The sequence below is a fragment of the Dipodomys spectabilis genome, unplaced genomic scaffold, assembly GCF_019054845.1.
Source record: "Dipodomys spectabilis isolate Male_0828 unplaced genomic scaffold, ASM1905484v1 ptg000039l, whole genome shotgun sequence".
In the NCBI taxonomy this organism is placed as follows: Eukaryota; Metazoa; Chordata; class Mammalia; order Rodentia; family Heteromyidae; genus Dipodomys; species Dipodomys spectabilis.
The window spans coordinates 14,157,408-14,165,994 of NW_024870716.1; the positions used below are offsets into that span (position 1 = coordinate 14,157,408).

At 39.6% G+C, this 8,587-nt stretch overlaps 1 long non-coding RNA gene across 1 annotated transcript; it reads left to right on the forward strand.

Annotated features, from left to right (window-relative positions):
* Positions 1-3,789: 3,789 nt before the first annotated feature.
* On the forward strand, positions 3,790-7,413 carry LOC122106326. Its single transcript, XR_006147149.1, has 2 exons — positions 3,790-3,868; positions 7,382-7,413. It is a non-coding gene; the product is annotated as an uncharacterized LOC122106326 (long non-coding RNA).
* Positions 7,414-8,587: the final 1,174 nt, after the last annotated feature.

Genomic DNA, 8,587 nt, shown 5'->3' on the forward strand with positions numbered 1-8,587 from the left:
CTGTGTCAACTCTCTGGTAAAGGGACCAAACTCCAATTAAATACCAACTTGACAAGAATACACCCAAGTTCAAACAAGGAGATGAGATATTGACTCAAATTTCTAGTTGTTGTGGATATATATATATATGTATGTATATATATAATATGTTATGTATTATATATTATGAAAGTATACCAGAGAAAATTAATAAATAACTTCTTCCTATATTAGTTTGTTTTGTTTTGTTTTATCATTTGTGGGCCTTCAACTCAAGGCCTTGGTGCCATCCTGAGCTCTTTTGCTCAAGGGTAGAGCTCCACCACTTAAGCCACAACATGGCTTCCAATTTTGAGTGGTTCATTGAAGGTAAGTGTCTTAAGGGGACTTTTCTGCTTGGGCTGGCTTCAAACATTGATTCTCAAGTCTCAGCCTCCTGAATACTAGGATTATAGGTGTGAGCCATAGGCACATGGATGCTTGATGGCTTTACTAAAATGTGGGATTCAAAAAAAGAAATCACAGGATTTCTTTCACACACATCCTAGCTATTCAGGAAGATGAGATCCAGAGGATTGTGGTTCAAAGCCAAATCATGTAGAAAAGCCCACAAGATTCCATCTCCAAAATAAGCAACAAAAATGCCAACTGGAGACCCAGCTCAAGGGATAGAGTCCCAGCCAAGCAATTAAGCTGAGCAAATACAAGGTTGAGTGCAAACCCTTACACTATTCTTTAAAACAAGCAAACAAGCATATGAAAAAAAACAGGCCATTACAGCCAAGTGGCTCAAGCCTGTAATCCTAGCTCCTCAGGAAGCTGACATGTAGAGAAACCCAGTTTGAATTCAGTTGCAGTAGGATTTTTATTTCTAATGGAACAAAGAGAAAGCCAGAAGTGGGGCTGTGGCTCAAAGGTAGAACAAAAGGAGGTCAAGGACAGTGCCTCAGCCTAGAGTTCAAACCCCAGAATCTGCCAAATAAAAAGGAAAAAAAACAAAACAGTAACTCCATGTCTTTGTTTATCTATGGATGTATTACTATTGATGAAGCTCCAGAATAGGTATGATAAAAGGCACCTAGCTAGGAAATTTACTTTCAATATAATGATTTTAAATCCCACCACTGCCAAATATATATAAGTGGAGGAAGTAGTCAATTTTTACCTGATTTGTTTTTTGTGTGTGAAAGTCTGGGGTCTTAGGTATAATGTATACATATATACATATACATATGTTCATATGTATATACATATAGGCATATATAGGTATATTATATATAGGTATATATTATAAATATATAAATATTATTTTTGCCAGTACTGGGGCTTGAATTCAGGCTCTGGGAACTGGGCTTGAATTTTTGTTCAAGGACAGTGAGCTCCCACTTCACCTACAATGCAACCAAGTTACCCAGCTGCTGAGTTCAAATCCCAGGGATGGCAGAATAATGGCAGGAGTTCCAAGCCAGGGCTTTAATTAATTGATTAGCCAAGCACAGGGCTTGAACTCAGGTTGTGGCAATTCTGCCTCAGCTTGGATTACCCTAGGTTGGGGTACAACCTAGACCCTCAGCCAATCCTGGTATCCTAGGACCCAAGTTCAACTCCCAGCCCGGCCAAAACAAAACAAAACAGGGAATTACAAAAGCAGAAAGTTCCAGGCAGATTTTACTTTTTTTTTTCTTTGCATTGTGACCGGGCCTGAATGATACAGCCAGGAAGGTGTACATGACCTTTCACTGCTGAAGGCTGGTCACCTATTAGTGAAGCCATAGCTGAACCCAGCATTTGAGTCCCTCAGTTCGAATGCCAGGACTGGCACAAACAAATGGTGGGAGATCCTAAAAACTCATTGCTATATCTATAAAGGCTAATTGAAAGTTACAAAGTAATAATTAAATTAGTAGTTAATGATTCTATTATAAAATTACACAATTATACACAATAATTATAGAACGTTGACTGATTTTCAATCAGTACTTTAAGTATTAAACCATGATACTTATCTAAATGGAGGAATAATTTATTAGTTAATAATTGGTAGTAATATATAATTTACTAGTATATAGATATCTCTCATTCTCTCTCTATATATATATACTGCAATCTACATATAGATATCTCTACCTATATATTATATATATACATATGTATTTATGGCAATGTACATATTTATCTATTTATACATTGGCCACTCCTAGGGCTTGATCTCAAGTCCTTGGAACTACCCAACAGCTTAATTTGCTGGAGGCTAGTGAACTACCACTGACCCATTAATGAACTGGTGGTTCTAGGCACTGAGTTAAAATCCCAACACTGCCAAAAATTTACAGGTGGAGTAAGAAGCCAATTTTTACGTTTTTTTATAACTGTCTTGGATCTTACGTATAATATATAATATATATGCATATATGTAAATGTATATTATATATTATAAATGTATACAAACATTATTTTTGCCAGTCCTGGGGCTTGAATTCAGGCCCTGGAAATTGGGCCTGAATTTCTTTTGTTCAAGGACAGTGAGCTCACATTTCCCCCACAGTGCAAATGAGTTATGCAGCCCTGAGTTCAAATGGCAGAATAAAATGGCACGAGTTCCAAGCAAGGGCCTCAGTTTTTTGTTTTTTTTTTTCCGCTTGAACTCAGGTCGTGGCAACTCTGCCTCAGCTTCCATGACACAAGCCTGGGGCTCAGCCTCTTGACCCACAACAGAATATGGTATGCTAGGACCGAAGCCAGGCTCAGATACTCCTTTAATAAATTACCTTGGCATGTCACAGCACTACACATTCCTACCTACTGTTCTTGCTCTCCTCTGAGTCTTCTTCATACATGATTCTCCATCTTTTCAGTAACTCAATGGTGTCAAACACCATTTCCTTTCCTCCTAGGTATATTAATAATAAATAGGTTTAAAGGCTTGAGTACAGTGCTTTTACTTTATTGGTCTTTTTACTCAGAGCTATACACTGTTTGTTATACTTGCTTGGCTGGTGCTTTACTAATTGGACCAGTCTGGCTCTGAACTGGGATCCTCAATATGCCAGCCTCCTGAATAGCTGTGATTAGAGGAACAATCTCCAATTTGAGTTAGGTTAAGCCTCATAGCAAGATCTAGTCTCTACAAACAAGCAAATGAAGAAGAAAGGATGAAGAGTAGGTGTAGGAAAAGGGGAGAAGGAAGAGAAAGAGGAAGAGGGAAGAGGAGGAAAACAAGAACAGTCCATAGAGCTGTCTAATAGGACATAGCTGCAATCTTCCACTGCTTTATTTTGGAAATGCTATTCCATGCCTTTGCCACATTTTTATTGACCAAGTAGTGTCATGCTAGATCAAGTCCATGCTCAAATATAAAACACATATACCCATATACACACAAGAGGAGGTATTAGCAATAGCACCTAATCCCACTTGCTCAGTCTATAAACAAATGCATTTAATTATCAAAACAAGAAAAACATCTTCCAGGCAATTTTAAGGACTGCATTATAGAAGACAATGTTTAAGCAATATGGACCAGTGAGTTATCCTCCCATTCTGAGGTAGGGATACAAAAACCTAAGTAAACTAGTAGTCACAGAAGACTGGCATTTGCCTTTTCCTTGGTGCTCTGATGATTGGTTCTCACACTGGTGTACTGTTTGGGTGGAGCTATCTGCATCAGGCACCTCATCTTAGAATCCAGCATGCTTGGCTTGAATAGCTACTTCATAGATATGTGTGGCCAAGAGCTACACATGACACCCTTTTCATTTCTCTTTCAGTAGTTTTTGAGGATCTAGAAACCACTGGAAAAAAGTGTTTCCCCAATTTTCAGCAGTTTTGGATTCCTTGTCCTGAGCAATGAAGGGGATGTGCCAAGTTGGGATGGTGACCTGGGGGAAGGGTACTTAGGAACAGTGGTCAGTTGTTGGATTATTTTTTTTTGTTGTTTTGTTTTTGGGTCCGGTTGTGGGGCCTGAACTCTGGGCCTGGGCACTGTCCCTCAGCTCTTCAGCTCAAGGCTAGCGCTCTACCACTTGAGCCACAACGCCACTTCCAGCTTTTTTTCTTTTTGCTTATGTGGTGCTGAGGAATCGAACCCAGGGCCTCATGCATGCAAGGCAAGAGCTCTACCACTGAGCCACCTTCCCAGCCCTTGTTGGATTATTTCTTGTACATATTTTTAATTTTTGTTTCCATGCTAATTTTTTAATTTTTATTTCAAACTTGAAGGTCAGGGAAATGTGTTTCCATTTACTATTTAGTAATTGCTAAATCTAACCATATTTCCTGGGGGCCCACTCTATGCAGAGGAGGACAGCAAACAGTGCCTTGTCCCAGTCTATGGTGTTTTCTCACATTGTTTGTAGCACTTGTGTTTCATTGTTGCTAGTGCTTCTGTAAATTAATGTTACTATGGCCAATAAAGTTTCTACTTAATTCCCACAATTTTATGTACTTGGTCCTTAACTTCTCTCATGAACTAAGGAAGGCCGATTCTCACTTTAAATTGTAGACAGAAACATTGCTTATAAATGGGAATGAGTTCTTCCAGGAAACATTTTTGTCATTTCTGATGTGTTTGTTCATTTATTTGTTTCAGTTTGTGTTGGACAGGACTCAAGACTCCTGGAAAAGTAGGAAGTTTAAGTACCCCCATGTACAGTTATGCCTTTCAGAGAAATCCATTGCTAGATGATGTTATGTATGCATTATGTTCTCTTCTTCAGAGGTTTTCTTTCTGTATTGAGGTTATTTCAAGCAAATGTGGACCCGTTTTGAGTAACCTGTATATTCCTTGGTGTCTTTAGCCTCTTGACACTCTCAGGTCCTATGAATTCTGCAAATAGATGATGACAATATTGCATTCCTTTGATTAGACCTTTTGTTAGAGGTTGTACCAGTGCATTGGGACAAAGTATAATTCCACAAAAACAGTCTCCTCCCAGAATTGTGGTCCCCTTTTTTTTTTACCTCATTCTGTAGCTCATGTCACATCATCCTACAAGCTGAGCTATGCCTAGTTGTGGTATCAGAGTATTATATTTGGCAGCTAACCTAATTGCCTTATTGGCAGGCTGGTCTCCATGTAATTGGAGTCTTCAACTTGCGGTGGTGCAAATAAAGTACAGTTGCCACATTTCTAGGCATGGCCATAGCTTCTGCTCAGACCAGGGCTTCTTTGGTTTAGTAGATGTTTTCTGAGGACCCACATAATTGTCCCTTACACCTTGGGGTATGTAAGTGAAAAATTGCCCTGTCTCTGACCTAGAATGAGACAACTGGTTAGTGTTTAAATATTTGGATACCTTGGTAGATATAAAAGTCACTGTTTGAGTATCAGGTCTTTTGGGACAACTTGTAACTTTGTTGGCCAAGTTCTTTCATATATGGCAACAGACAGTTGTGTCTAATTTCAAAGCATGTAAGTCTGTAGCTAGATTTGAATTAAGCACACTGGTTGAATTTTTAGAATGTGGTCCAATGATTTTTCAAAAACATAGTATCCTTGCTTAGATACTGGAATCTTGCAATCAAATATAAATTATCATTGTTTTCCATATGAAATGAAAGAGAATGGGAATGGGGCTTAGAGGTAGAGTTGCCTAGTATTCATGAAACCCTGGGTTCAATTCCTCAGTACATTCCTCATGAAGAGAAAAACCTGGAAATGGCACTGTGACTCAAGTGGTACAGTGCTAGCCTAGAGTAAAAGAAGCTTGAGGACAGTTCCCAGCTGAGTTCAAGCCCCAGTACCGACAAGAATGAAAAAAAAAAAAAGAATGAAAGAAAGAAGGAAAGAAAGAAAGAGAAATATAGGAAGGAAAGCAGGAAGGAAGGAAGGAAAGTAGGGAATAGAGAAAGAGAAAGAAAAGACTATCTTTTCCATCCCCTTATAGACCCCTCTTCACAGTAGGTAGGGAGAGACGGGTTGTAAATAACTGAATGAGTATCCTGAACCTTCTCAATTATAGCTAGCTAAAGCTTTAAATCTGTGTGTTGCAGGTGTGATTCCAACAAGCAGGTCTAAAGAACTGCTTTTTGAAAGGTCAGATAAGGTGATGTTAGGGAAATGAACCCTAAGATATGTATTCAAATGATTTTTTTTCTTTCATGCGATTTTTTTTTAATTTTAATTTTATTTTATTTGTGAACATACTGTACAGAGGGGTTACAATTACATGGGCAGGATAATGCGTACATTTCTTACCAAGCATTGCAGCCTCCTCCTTTGGTTTACCCTTCACATCCCTTCCCAGCCTCCCCCCTCCCCCCCAATCCCAATCATTCTCCTTCCCCCCCCTCTCCCCCCACCCCCCACCCCCCCGTCCCCGCACCGACGTTGTAAAGCTCCTTTTGGACATGTCAACTTGTACTTCTCATTGTTGCAACAGGTCCACCTGTATCCTTAAACAACTGGTTTTTCCCCATCTCCTCCACAAGTTATACTGACATCAAATATAGTGAAAGCAGGGGTTATACTGTGGGGGAGGGACATACAAAGCAACGAAGAGATAATCTTATAAATGCGTTAGAAACACATGCATGAAAGAAAAAAACATTAAAATACATATCTAAGGGTTCATTTTCCTGACATCACATTATCTGACCTTTTCCGCTTGACTCATACATATACTAGATATTGCAAATAAGGGAAATCATGGGGCCTATGTTTCTTTGGGCCTGGCTTACTTCACTTAATATAATTTTTTCCAAGTTTTTCCATTTCCTAACAAATGGGGCAATGTCATTCTTTCTGATGGAGGCATAGAATTCCATTGTGTATATATACCACATTTTCTTGATCCATTCATCTACTGAGGGGCATCTGGGTTGGTTCCATATCTTAGCTATGGTAAATAATGCTGCAATAAACATTGTTGTGCTGGTAGCTTTAGTGTGGTCTTGTTTGTAAACATTTGGGTAAATGCCCAAAAGTGGGATTGCTGGGTCATAGGGGAGTTCTATGTGAAGTCTTTTGAGGAACCTCCATACTCATGCGATTGTTTTTATAAGATTATTTCTTTGTTGCTTTGTATGTCCCTCCCCCACAGTATAACCCCTGCTTTCACTGTATTTGATGTCGGTATAATTTGTGGAGGGGAAGGGGAAAAGCAAATCATTTAAATAGGGATACAGGTGGACCCATTGCAACAATGAGATGTACAAGTCGTTATGTCAAAAACTTTACAACTTTCATGGGGGGGGGAGGGGGAGGAGGAGAATGGGAAGGGATGGGAAGAGGAAACAAAGGAACAAAGGAGGAGGCTACAATGCTTGATAAGAAATGTACTCGTTATCTTGCTCATGTAATTGTAACTCCTCTGTACAGTATTTTCACAATAAAAAAAGAACTGCTTTTTGAGCCTAAATTTCATTTCTGCACACTCCTGTCTAACTTGGTTATCTTTGTCAGAACCTGTCAGAAACACCTTTGCTCCTTCCTGACAAAATTCAGTACCTAGAAACTTTTACATGTCTCCATGGGAACTAATGTCTGGTGAGCCGGCAGGGCTGATCAAGATACATACAATACATCTGCCCATTCCAGCCCACACCTAGCTTCTACAATGCCCACCTTTAAAAGACAGCTGATAATACTTTCTGCAATGGTTATCCAGGCTCAGATTGCCCAAAGAAAGCATTCTGGGTACTTTTCCTTCTCTTAGAAAAATGGATAAATGTTTACTTCCTTGACTGCCTTGTGACTCTTCATGAATTCTTTCATAGCAGGGAAACTGCTGAAGCCCCTAGATTTATTTCAGATAGTGCAGGTGGAAAGACACCTCTCTGACTGCTTACTGCTCCAGTTGATGCGATAAACATGTCAAAAATGTAGCCCATTATATAGTTATCTTTGTCGTAATGTGCCTTTCCAGAATACAAACTGGGTGACCAAGAGGTGAGGCCTAAGTATAACTTTCTCAGTTTAACTATTAACAATGTTGGGAAATTGTTAGTCATCCCTTACATTCTAAACTTCCTGATTCTGTCCATGTGTTTAGATGTTCACTGCTCTTGTTGAATGCTCCTTTTTGTCCTTCACTTCTGCATCTCCCTAGGGAGAAATCCTGTGAGCTCTGTTTAGATGCTGCTCCAGGCTAAGGACACTCAAAACATTCCTCCCAATCACATTCTTCTTTCATGCTGATCATCCTCCTCCTTTTTAAGTTCCTTTTGCTCCTTTCCTTAGAAGGACACCCACCACTTTATACCCACCATCTAATCTACAGCCCCACTTAAATCTCAAGATCCTGCTTGTGTCTCTCTTTTCCCATCACCTTGTATCCCCTGCTCCCCTCACCCAGAACTTCACCTTGATCGCCCCCTAACTGGCTCACCAGTTTGAGCCTCCCTTGAAGTAACCTCCTAATTAATTGCTAGCTCTACTCTCTTAGGGAGATGGCAGCTATAGAAAGGCTTCTGGAAGAACAAGGTTCCTTCACTACATCAGGCTTTACCCAAATTGAAACTACATACTTTACTCTCCTTAATTTACTCCCCCCTTGATTTTTAATGCATTTCAATATCTTACACTTCCTTTAGGTTTGAGACAGACATTGTAGCCGCTTAACTATTTGGTTAAAGGGCTAGGGGGGATATCAAATTCAGCCCAAGGCTG